The sequence below is a fragment of the Meriones unguiculatus genome, chromosome 12 (genome assembly GCF_030254825.1).
Source record: "Meriones unguiculatus strain TT.TT164.6M chromosome 12, Bangor_MerUng_6.1, whole genome shotgun sequence".
NCBI lineage: Eukaryota > Metazoa > Chordata > Mammalia > Rodentia > Muridae > Meriones > Meriones unguiculatus.
In genome coordinates this window covers 96,618,963-96,631,910 of record NC_083360.1, presented here as the reverse complement: position 1 = coordinate 96,631,910, position 12,948 = coordinate 96,618,963, and the positions used below count along the sequence as shown (strand labels likewise).

Genomic DNA, 12,948 nt, shown 5'->3' with positions numbered 1-12,948 from the left:
CCCGCATCTGGACCGTTCCTGCAGACTGGCTGATGGAAATAGGTCGACGGGAGAGAGCAACCTGCTCGGAGCCGTTCTCCGGGTTTCATTTTTCCAAAGAGCTTGTGGCGTTCCAAACCTCCTTCAAGACCTCACGTTGTTTCCCGCTGCCTGTCGATCGGGCAGAGACTGAAGGGCAACATTCAGGGTCTGTGGACTCCCGAACCCGTGCCTCACCTGCTCCGAGCACATCCCTGCTGCTCCATGCTATCCTTTGGCTCCACTGGGTAACCTGTGCCCCTGCATAGTGCCCCTCTCCAGTGGGAAGCCTGCCGCGCTGAGGGCTTTCCAAACATCTTCCCGTTCAGTCAAGCCCTGTGGATTCTGGCCCCGCAGGGGCCCCTGCTTTGGGGCTTCCTTGATCCCTTCTGTAACGGTTGTCCACAACAGGCCTGACTTGTTTAGTAGCCAGTTACACAGACCCTCCTCCCCTGGCCTCTGATCTGCAGTGCACAGGAACCCCTTACTGCATCTTTCAGAAGGTCTGGAGGTGTCCCACCCTAAAGTTTACCTACCCGGAAGCTGGACGTGAAGTATGGTGGACGTGAGCATGAGACTCCAGGCCATTCCTTCTCCCCCAGGCATGGAGTGACTCATGCGCTGACCAGAAGAGCGAAGTGTCGGTTCTTGGTTCTCAGTGCCACTGTGTCCCCACCACCAATCAATCCAACAGAGGCATTCCCCTGCCCCGGCCCCACCTCAGCCAGTCAAAAAGAAAGAAAGAAACAGAAAGGATTCTGTTCTTTGATTAATGTAAGTGGATTTCTTTGTTCTTGGGACCTTGGGACAATCCACCTGCTTGGAGGTTGGAGCTGCAGCCCAGTGGTAGAGCACTTGCCTAGCATGCACATAAGACTGCGTTAGTTTGGTCCCCGGCACCACCGCTTAGAGCAGGGGATCCACCTGCTTCCTGTCAGGCACAGCCTGAGACTGTATTCGAGAGGTAGCACATTGCATGTCTATTGGCTCTCCGGTGGGGATGCGCAGGTGGCTCCCGGCTCATCATCTTCATTGTCTGAAAGCCAGCAACGACGCACACCTTATTAGCTCCCCAGGTCTATTGGTTAGTGGAGTAGTGGATTCTACGGGGTCCTGGAAGTGACGGCCATGGGTGGCGACCTACTCAACCGCTCTCTTCTACTAATTTGCTTGTCACAAACGTCTGTGACTGTGTATCCACTTGGGGGGTTGTACTTAGTCCTAGTTAGCTAGGACGGAGACCGATCGCTCCATGGTGGACGCCTGGACGCCGCAGTTCCCAGGGAGCTAAGGAGATCTGAACAACACACAGGAAAAAGACATGGACCTGAAGCTTCTGATGAAATATATGCAAGTAATTAAGAAAAGCATAATTGCACACTGGAGAAGGTGGACTCACCAAGCACTTGTTGAACTATAAAAATGCAGCCAGTGTAGTCAGACTCTTTTTTTTTTTAATTATTCAGGAATGTTGTTTATGTTATCATGAAAAAAAGGAGAGGTGAGAAAATATATTCGGTAATTTTTGGTTTTCCCCCATTTGAGCAGATGGCGATCTGTAGTTCAAAATTTGTAACTCAAATTATTTCACATTTTTATTAATCAGTACAATATGTTTTTAAAGCAACAAACTGCACTTAGAAATATCAGTGTAAGCCCCCAGTTTGCTTAGTTCCATCAGAGAGCAGTTTGAGAATTGAATTTTATTAGCAATATTGGAAAACAGGGTATTCTGGAATATTCAGTAGTTCAATAGTGGTTATTTTTATTCCAGTGTTCAAGGCATCCTCTGTGGGGGAGGGGCAGGTGCAAAGAAAATTGCAATGGGGAGCTGCGAGAAGCTGGGAGAATTTGTTTCAAGATGTTTGCTTTTTTTTGGTAGAACAAAAAGTGCATTTTGTTAGAGACAAATATTTTTTGTGATAAAAAAACATCTTATGTGGAGTGTAGATTGGACTTTTAATATAAAAAAGAAATGTTAAGCCATTCTATTTTGGGAAGGCTTGGCGTCGTGGAAGGAAAGCTGCTCACGCGCATAGATTGCAAAGTCCTCACAACTGTTGTCATCCTGTGCTCCTCTCCAAGCCTGTCAAAGCACACAAGTGTAGAAATAAAGGGGCGCTTGTATTATTATTAATTGACACTCGTCTTCAGCTGGCGTGTGCTGGCAGGTCTTCACAAACCTCAGACTGCACCAGGCAGAGCTTCCCCCGGAAAGTTTGGGGAGCATTCTAAAGCCCTGTGATGTGGAAGCTAGGAAGTGTAATATTAAAGTGATAAACATCTTATATTCGGTGTAATTCACAGTTTCTTTCATTCTTTTTACTATCTATAGATCTAAATCAAAACAAATTCCATAAAAGACGGGGTTATTTTCAAGCCTTCAGAAAGCTCTTGAATATTTTATCATATCTATTTCTATACATATGCTATACATTTCTACATCCCTGTTGAACAAAATCCAAGGTGAGATAAACACACACACATGCACACGCACACACACACACACACACACACACACACCACATACAGGACTATGGCATTAGAATTCCTAGGAAGTATAAAGTTAGCCTCCGAGAATGGAAATAAACTTTGTTTTGGCAATTAAAGAATGCACAGAGATATTAAGTCAGAGAACAATATGTCTGAATTATTAAATTTTTTTCAGGAGGTTATTAAAAATGTATTTCAAATTACCAGAGTGGCAGGAAAAAATAAAAAATATATATATATATCTTAAAAGCGGCTACATTTTCCATTGCTCATGAGGAAGCCTATTGGATTTCACTCAACTTGATTTCCATCCAAAGTGCTCCAGAGCACGGAAGGTCCTCCCGAAGAGCCAAGCCCAGCCCCTCCCAGCGGTGACACTTAGGTAGTCCTCCAGCCGGCGTCAGGGGTGAGCGCTGCAGCCCTCAGGTGGGCAAGGGAAGGCTTTCAGAAGCCACGGACTGGGACTGGCTCGCCAGATTAGATCCCGGTGTGGCCCAGGATCAAGGGGGCAGGAAGTGTGAGCTTGTGCTGGGAGCAGGGACTCTGATGTCTGAACAGCCAGCGTCTGGGTCTTCAAATGGTTAATTCCCCCAGGCTGTCATATTGCATAAACAGATCCTCCTTTAATAAAATTAATTAGGCCCTGAGCTTTATAGGGTGATGGCCACTGACCCTTCACAGGCCTATTGTTCCCAGATCCAAGAGAAAGAAAAAAAGGAGAGGCTGCCCAATGGACAGGAGAGGGATAAAAGTTGAAAGATTAGAAATCCCAAGTAGGAGCTGTGAGGGGAGAGAGGAAGCCAGCGTTTGCTCCTGGACACAACTTAAAAAATCAGTAGTCCTCGGCCTCGGGGACCCCCCCTCCCCCGAAAAAAAAAAAAAAAAAAAAGAAAGAAAGCAGGAACGCGGTGCTGGGGTTTTGTTAATTTCGCTTTTTTGCACGCACCACGGAATCCAGACTGCCGAGCTCTGGAGAAACATGAGTATAATTGCAGATTTCGGGGACGCAGCTCTAGCTGAGAGAGAGAGAGAGAGAGAGAGAGAGAGAGAGAGAGAGAGAGAGAGAGAGAGAGAGAGAGAGAGAGAGAGAGAGCGCCCCGAGGCGCAGGGCGGGGTGAGGCGGAGGGCAGCGGGAAGAGCCGCGGGGACCCGGCGGGACCCCCAGCCGGCCGCCTCCCCGCTGCGTCCTCGCGCCTCTGCGGGTGCTCCCCGGGGCTAGGCCGGGCGCCTCCCGGCAGAAGTTGCTCGGCAGAGTCTTCCAAGTTTGCTGCGGGGACGCGTGGGGGTGGGAGCGGGGGCGGGGGAGGGGGGAAGTCGACGGGGACCGTGCTGCCCCCTCCCCCCCCGCCCCCCGCCCTGCCCCCTCCTGCCCCCTTCCCTCCCTCCCGCCTTCCCTGGAAAGGGCTGGAGTCCGGGTCTCAGGGATTACGTGAGAACATCCCGGGCATCTCGAGCAGAAAACGTTGAGGCACAACAGCAAATGTCGGCCGATTTTGTTGGGATTTTTTTTTTTTTTTTTTTTTTTTTTGAGGAAAGGAAGGTTGGGGGGGGGGGGGTTGCCGACCGGATGTTTCCAATTACAGCGGAGCCGGAGAACAGAAGGGGGTGCGCGAGGCGGGCGGCGGGGGGTGGGGGGCAGCTGGCTAGATGGGCAAGGTTTGGAGGTGTAGGTTGAAGGTGGGAAGGGACGCGGCGCGGCCGAAAGGCAAGGAAACCAGCCTCTGCGAGGAGGAGAGGAAAAACAGGAAAATGAAGCAGAACCAGACAAATGACAAAGTGTTGAGCGCTGATTTATCGCAGGAGCCTCTGGTCATTTCCATATATTGAAATGCGCCCAAGCGGCCAGTCAGTCAATTTCTCCAGAGCTGCCGCCGCGGCTGCCCACGGGCTGCCCACGTGACTCCCCCTCCTCGGCCTCTTGCCACCCAGCCCCCGGTGCGGGCAAGGGGAAGAAAGCGTGTGGGGCGCGGGGGCGGCTGTGCGCCCACAGCCCGGTGGGTGCTGTGCGCCCCGGTGGGTGCTGTGGACGGAGGACGAGGAAGGGGGGGGTGCGGCCCAGGCGGGGAGGGACCCCAGCGTCTCTCCAAGGTTAACATTCTTGCCCCTGTCTCCGGGCCCCTCCCTTTACCTCTTCTCCCCGACGCTCCTCTTTGCCTCCTTATCTGTCCCTTCTTAATGATTTAGAAAGGGGACAGAATGCAGGCAGGAAACCTGATCTGTCTCCAAACGCAGAACCGGGATGGGTGTGGAGGCGGTGGAGGTGGAGATATTTAAGTCAGGTTTGATTTTTGGTGTCTTTGATATTATGTGTTGCTTTGGTAGTTTCTTACAGAAAGGCACGTGTGTGTGTGTGTGTGTGTGTCACACACACACACACACACACACACACACCACACACACACACACACAAATCCTAGATAAAAGCCAGTGAGTTGTTAAAAATGAATTTGCAGCGTTGGAGCTGTTAGCATCATTCAGCAAGCAGCAAGCTTGATAATTTCCAGGTGTTGGGGAAAGCCGTTGTCCGGGAGCTCTCACTGAGCTTATAAATCCCTGTTGGGAGGGAGAAAAAAAATCTTTGGAGGTGAATGAAATATCAAATCACAAGACTCCTATGTAGATTTATGATTGCATAAGAGGCTTCATCATTTCCATATACTGAAATGCACTGTCCTCCCGAGTCCGCCCAGCCCTTCCAGGAGACTAAGCGCTCAGTTCTGCCTTGATCAATGTTGACTGTGGAGCAGGGAGGGGAGGGAGGTGGCGGAGAGCAGGCTGGCACCAGATGCAGTGGGGTCTCGGGAAAGGTCAAGGTTAGCCCAGGCTGCTATTGAGTCGGTAGCGGCCTCACAGATAGCTCTCTGCCTGGAAGGCACCCACTGGGGCTTCTCAAAATCAAATCTAATAGAAAAGGCAGTCACAGAATGAAATCGCTTCATCTGAATGCTAAAATTGTTATTAGGCTACATTAGAGGGATATCAGGCACGTGGCTACCAAAAAAGGAGAGCGTGCCTAGCCCTCGGAAAGAAAAGCTATGAATATGTTGATAACATCAATAATGGGCAGGTTGAATATATGTAACATATAATACAATATATATACATCCTGAACACCAGATTAACATATTAAATGTACATGTTTTGTTGTTGATGTTTTCAGAGCTGCTTGAAGTCTGAATTCTTTTGGGGGAAAGGGTGAAAAATCTTTCATTCCAGACTAGGTGACCCTTCCTGAGCCTGAAGTGTGATTCCCTCCAGGATTTTGTTGTTGGTTTTGGCCAGGTGTGTCCTGGAGATTTAGTGCCTGTCATGGAGGCCAGGCATGGCCCTCAGCCTCTCTTTCTGGCTTTGGACCACTGGCTATCTATCTGTCGGAAGCTTTTCTCCTCCCTCTTCTCCCTTTCCTCTCGCATTCTTTTTTTAGAGACAGCACTGTTTCTGATGAGGAATTTTCTCTTGCAGACAAATCTCATTCCAGGAGAGAGTCTGGGACCAACCTGTTTCAGGAGCCACACAAGCATTTTCAGCCAGTCTCTGTCCCCCAGTTATCCGAATGACACCCAGATTAGCTGTTTTTAACCTACAGCACCACCATATCTTAAGGAAGGATTTGGTCTTGTAAAATAAACGCGGGCTACACAAGATTAAACAGGATGACTGCACTCCAAGGGTTAATAAATTTAGAATTAACAGATCATCTCAGCTTGATACAGCTACTACAGATGATTTAATATGCAGCCCAAGCAGGTTGACAGTCAGCTCGCCATGCAGATAAGATCAAACAGTCTCTCGATTCATGAGGCTGAATGGTTGTAGTGAGGGTCCAGAAGGTGTGGGAGAGAACATTTCTGCTGGGGTCCCGCAGGAGGGGCTTCCATTCCCAACTGCTGTTTGGATACTGCCTTACCCTAATAGCTCACCTTGTGTAGCAAGGGGACCCCAAGGGGACAGGCTACAAACCCCTTCACCACATATACTCATCGGGACCTGTTTAGATTTTGAGTGGGGAAAAGATGAGATCCTTTAAAACCAAGACCTGTTTCTAATTCATTCTGCCTGGTAGTGGCCAGAAATTCCTCTTTCTTTCTTTCTCCATGGCTCTGAGGTCCAGAGCTCAACAGACAAAATTCCTGGGTGATGCCGATAAAAGCAGGCTCATTGCTGAAATGATGGGGTAATTTCCTCAGTCCTCTGCCTTGCTCTGCCTGCGAAGATCTGGATATGGAAACGAGATGCAGAGCTAAGTTGAAATTCAAACTCCAGCACATCAGTCCTGAGACTGTTTACGCTAGGAGAATGCTTACAGTTCTGAAACAGAGAGTCAAAAATAACCAAGTTGATAGCGTTGGGACATGGGAGAAAGGCTGGGAAGAGTCCACCAGAAAAAAGTTAGGTGTCTGATGTCAAGGCTTGCTTTGATGGCTGTAATCTAGAGCCCCTAGTGCGTACTGAATTGTAATGGTGATGGTGACTCTGTGTGTGTGTGGCTGGGTGTGTGTCTGTGTGACTCTGTGTGTGCAGGTTTAATTTCCTTTTATCTGTTCCAACTCTAGTATTTAAACAGGAAGACAAAAAACAATTTTGATAGAAATGTATGTGATTTAATATGATAGACAAGTTTATAACAGTTTTTATGATTTGATCAAGAGCAAGGACTCCTCCTAAACCCATTAGATTCTGTCATGTGAATATATATTCAGGCAATTTAAAAATGCATATTATGTATTCAATAGACCGTCACAGGTCTGAATTGTACCGTGTTATTCTGCTCTGTCGGTCTCCCCATCTTAATATGAAAATCTGTAAAGAGTGACTATAGAGTCACTAGTTTTCCTATGTTGATAACTTGGCCATTTCCTGTATTTATTTCATTTCATTTTATTTTGAATCTTAAAATGTCCACTCCGAGCTAATGGCCCACAAAAATTTCCCTTAATAAATAAAACCATTTGAAGCTGTGTAATGGCTTTACATGCTGTTAACACTAACTTTTCCTTTCTGCTCTAATGTGCTAGTCAGTCGAATGCCATTTTTCTAATTCACAATTCATTATCATTCGGTAACTGGGCGAAAATTCTTAACACATTTCATTCTTTGAGAATGCTGTACTGGATCTTGACATTTTTTGCTTTTGAGAAAAATCCGTCTCCATGTAACCTGTACATTAAAAGATTTTGAGATAGAAATGAAATTTCCAAATTTAGATTGGGAAAATGATTAAACTGGGATTGCAACCAGCAGGGGAGGCTCTGGACTTGGGCATGGCTGCTCCTGGAGCAGGGGGCAGTGGGCATTTATTTCACGTCTTAAGCAGATCTAAATGCTTCGGAGTTTTATTTTTCCTGTCTCGGACAACCTGGGATTGCAGCAGGGGGCACCAGCAACATGCGGATTGGTTGGACATGGGCAGCTCGGCTCTGCTCCCTTCTCCACTTGGAGGCACAGACACTGGAAGCAGTCATCTTGCAGAAATCTGCATATTTATGATGCCTCCTGCGGGCCCCTGTGATTGCTTTACAGCCAGGAAAGGTAACAGAAAAATATATATCCTCCTTTAGAACATGAAAAAGGACCATACGGGAACAGAGACTCTAATGGGAGACTAATCCCCACAGAGCCTATGGCGTAAAAATTGCCCCCTGAACATTCTTGTCCGGTTTTGTTTTAGGGTTTTGAAGGGAATTTTCTGGAAGTTATAGAGACCAGTCTCTGATTCCCTGAAAATGTATGTAAGAAAATACTTAAAAGTTTCAGGAAAAAAAAAAATTAGCAGACTTATCCATTGAATGCCAGTAAAAAACAGAGGCATTCTTACAGGCAGGGAAAAGCCACTTAGTAGATCATTTAAAAGCCATGGCACGTGTATTTTTGTCCTCCTCCTAGGCGATGAACAAATGTGCAGTGTACCTTTGGATATAAAAGTTAATTGGGTCTCAGAAGAGACCGGTTTCCTGTTTATTGGCTCTGAGTTCCAGGGAAACCTTTGATACACCTTTCCTTCCAGCCCTTCTGCCCTTTGTGGAAACTGCACCGTGGCCTGGACTCCCAGGTCTCCCAGTGGTTCGTGAATCTGTTTGCTGTCTTGAGGGCCATCCCGGCAAAGCGGAATCATAACTAAAATCACACTCAGAAAAATCTGTTTTTGTTTTTTTTTTTCCCTCCAACTCAGGAGCAGGATCCAGGCACTGTGCTGTTTCATCAGGGATTTTAGTTCATAACGGTGTTTAGTGGGGAAAGCCTGACTGAGCACGTGACGTTCCGGGAAGAGGGGGGCTGAGGCGTTAATTCAGGGGCACCTTGCTTCTTTGAATCTCCATCAAATCCTCATCCTCACTGTGTCCCAAGTCTACTATGCCTAATCTCCTCCCTTTAAGGGCAGAGACCGCTGCTGCTAGGGCTGGCACCACAGTGCTAGCCAAGTCCCGTAATCCAAGGCTTTCTCTGCCTCTCGTCCTTTCTGTGGGAATGCCTACCAAAACCAAGAGGGGAAAAAGATTTTATTCCCCTGCAATTAGAGCTTGTGTAATAAAGACACTACATAGTAAAAATAATGTGTGCTATCAATAATACACGGTGACGGGAATGCCTGAGCTGCCAGCAGAAGGCTTCTCTTAGCCCACATTAGTCGCCAGAGTGTGCGAGCTTGGATTCTGCCTTCAGTGTGGCGCTAGGGGATGCATCTGTGTGCTGCTCTGGCTGGGCAAATTCTCGTGAAAACAGCTACCACTGTCATCTCATGCTTGCAGAGCAACTTCTGCCACAGGTTTAGCTGTTTGGTGTCACTCTGAAAAAAAAAAATCAGAATTAATAGTTTTTAAACAGCTGGTCATTCTGTCATCCTTACAAATAATTTAAAAAATGTATCAACTGAAGTCCAGGGCTCCTTTGACCCTTCCCATTCTCCTGGTGAATAATTTTCTTTCTTCTGGAATATTTAAAAATTGGAACTAGGGAATCACAACTTCTAGAGCATTTTCATAACTGTATTAATTTTGGATGTTTCTACAAACCAGATATCATGTCAGTCCTGCTGAGGATAAAATAGCTGAACATACAAGTCTGGGCTGAGCACTTAAATCTCTTGTGTCCCATGGATTTGAAGAGATTGAAACTCTCATGTGTGCAGATCGGTGGCCATAAGAGGAGAGATCCAGGAACTCTGAAGACAGTGCTGAAGCCAAAGCCACAACAATTTTCTGTTTTTTTAAAGTTGCTCCAGTGCTCTCAGCTTGATGTGTTTTTGCTTCCGGAGTGCTGACTTATAAAATACATGTTTTTAAATGACCATCTTTTACATAGTTTAGATCTATGTCCTGAGCAAAACCCCTCTACGCATTTACTGTTAAAACAATCAATGCACGTGCATCCCTTCTAATACATCTGCAATCGGAGGATGGCTTAGTTCTGAAAGTCTATCATGTTCATGTTTCATCCCACTTAGAAGCCAGCTCTGGGCCCAATATTCAAGATTTTTAGAAGAGTATGATTATTTATCAGTCAAGTTTGAATAGCACATCTGATATTTTCCATACTCTTTAATTCCATTTCAGGTTGGGTGGGACAAGGATTGCCAATATAAAGCTCTATGCTCTTACCTCAGAGACCCCGTGTAGTGTGGCTGAGAACAGGAGACGTGGGCCTTCATACATCCAGGAGGTTTTCCTGGAGCATCCGGCCGCAGACAGAGCCCCACTCAGCATTTGGCTCCTCCAATTGCTCATTTGATTTCACAATTCAAAAACGGAGAAAAACGGAAAGGATCTTTTACCTGTGGTAAAGTGTTTTAAACCTTCTGGGAAGATGAGTAAACAATTGTGTAGGTTGTATTTGTGTGGCAGACATTTTCCTGATGTCCTGCTCTGTGCTGAGAGGGGGCAGATACGGCACGGGCTTTCAAAAGTGCAGACATCTCAGGACTTGGGCAGTTTAGTTGCTTTTTTAATGACAGAAGTGATTCTTGGGCTCTGCAGAGACACGCGGCTGTGCCCAGTAGGTACAAATTCACACATCGTTCACGGCATGTGATCTGAGAAGCAGTGCAAAGGCCCGTCCTTCCAAACTGCTTACAAAGGTAGGAAACATGACTTTCTGCCCTGTGTTTTGCGCCTGCTCACTCGCAGCAGCCAGCAGACATGCCCTTTCAGAACCCATTCCTCGGTTCAAAATGTGCTCAACGCCTGTTCCATGTTAGGGGATAGGGACAGGGTAACGTAAGAATGACATCGTCACGGAAGTGTGCCAGGAACAGTCTGCAAGACTGCCTTGAAGACAAACCACAGCACAAAAACCTCGTTTCTCAAAAGCGCCTGGCTGGGCTGGCTGGTGACATATGCCCATACCCTTATCATTTGAGAGGTGGAGGCAGGAGGATCAGAGCTATCCTCAGCAAGTTTCAGGCTGGCCTGGACCACCCAAGACCCTGTCTCAAAACAAAAACCAACCAAACCCCACCCCACCCCCAAGTGACTAGCTATATATGGTGACATCATGAAAGTTGTGTAAACAATAGACTACCTTAGCTCTCTATGCCCCGATGCCAATCTCTTCATTATACTCCCATTTCCAGAAAATCGAGCTGTCTCTGCAGAAAGGAAACATCTGCTGTCACAAGTGCTCACACAGATTCCTGACGGAGGTTTAGAGCTGTTTTCAAGCGTGTGGCACGAAGCTCTGGCTACCAAAAGCAACACAGAGGTGTCCCTTTGTATGACAGTGAACCTTACTTATATGGCATGTTTGTGTTTCTTAAGTGTCTTAAAAATGAAAGCCACCCCAGGCAGAGGCTCTGTCTCTTGTTTGCTAGATGTGGTCCTCCAGCTAGAAAATGAGCATGACTCTTAGAAGCACGTTCTTAATTTTATGGGAAACTCGGGGTTTAAATAACTGACCTGAAGAGATTTTTTTTTTAAGAGGGAGAGAAAACAGGTAGGTTGTTATACAACCAGAAATGGGAAAACGGGGAGTTTTGTTTATTCTTTACCAAGCTGTCAAAGAACAGCAAGAAAGGGGATAGACATTTTCTACCAGAAAAATTCCCTTTGCTGAATTTAGCAGGAAAATAGAAAATGAAAAGACCAATGACTATGGGGTGGGGGAGGGAGAAGATGCCTTCCAGCCAGCCAGTGGCTTTTGGGAGTGATGGCCACGTGTAAGTCATGGCAATGGGTGAGGTGTTAGTGTCAGAGGCAGAGTGTGGTGGCGCACACCTTTAGTTTCAGCACTTAGGAGGCAGAGGCAGGCAGATCTCTGTGAGTTTGAGGCCAGCCTGGTCTACGTAGTGAGTTCCAGGACAGGTAGAGCAAATAACGAGACTCTGTCTCAAAAATCCAGACAAACCACCACCACCACCAACACAAAACAAAACAAAGCAGGAAACTGGCAGAGAAGGAACTCAGGCCCGGTGATATGTTTGGATGACCGCTTCTCTCTAGTCACCCAGCTAACTCCGGAGGAGACCAACTGCAGCTACCGTGAAGTAAGAATAACTGAAGGCATCTGGTACTTGTTGGCCTGATTTGGCAGTCTGTTCACAGCAGAGAAAGTAGAGAAAAGGAACTGTTCTTTGGGAAGTGAGAAGTTGCCACAGGCAGGTGTGGTTGCTGCCTAATTTCGGGGCCTTTCTGTGAGATGCCAGTGACCTAACGGAAGGACCCAGCCAGGACTGCCTCTTGGTGTGGGCTGCATGCATCTGAAAACTTACCTTAAGCTAATCTTCTGCCTGCCTTTTATGGAACGGCTTTGTTAGAGCAACCAAACCTGGAGATGCAAGCTTTCTAACTTCCCCCCATTTCTACCATGTACTGACATACTAAGCATATTAAGAACATAGTATAGAAACACCCTAATGACCACTCCCCACAGTGCCACATGCATCTCTGCCGCCACCACCGCCTCCATCATCCATTGCCATTTCTGCCACTACCATCCTTACCGCCACTCCCACCATCTCTCCCGCCATGGCCTTCTCTACCGTCACCACCATTATTACCTACCTGTTATCATCAGCACCACCATCCTCTCCACTCCACCACCATCCTCCTCAGCACCACAACCACCACCGCCACCACCACCTGCATCTCTGTCACCAGCACCATCGTCTCCATCATTAGTATCATGACCACCATTTTTATTGTCTTCTTGTACAGGGTTGTCATTGGCCACAGCATCACTGATAAACTTTGGTTACATAGTAGAGTGGCTAATAGTCCAGGACCAATGGCACATTCTTCGTTCTGGTCCGTTAGTTAACTCGAGGTAAATCCTTCACGAATTTGCTGACAAAGTCAAGCATAGGAGTCACTGCTGATTTCACGTTATGGTGCTCCCCCCTTCCTGTGGTCCTAAAGATTAAGCCCCACACAGTGTAGGGCGAGTCTGCCATTGAGGTATATGGCCAGCCACTTAAAAATTCTAGTTTGAGACAAAGTCTTGCTAAGT

General features: G+C 47.0%; 2 long non-coding RNA genes across 2 annotated transcripts in view; both read right to left on the bottom strand.

The window, feature by feature from the left end:
• The window catches only part of LOC132646678 (uncharacterized), a 41,282-nt gene that overhangs the window by 23,274 nt on the left and 5,060 nt on the right, over window positions 1–12,948 (bottom strand). The gene's annotated exons all lie outside the window — the stretch shown is intronic.
• On the bottom strand, window positions 1,209–5,849 carry LOC132646679 (uncharacterized). Its single transcript, XR_009584928.1, has 2 exons — window positions 4,640–5,849; window positions 1,209–1,315 (listed from the first exon to the last, which is right to left on the bottom strand). It is a non-coding gene; the product is annotated as an uncharacterized LOC132646679 (long non-coding RNA).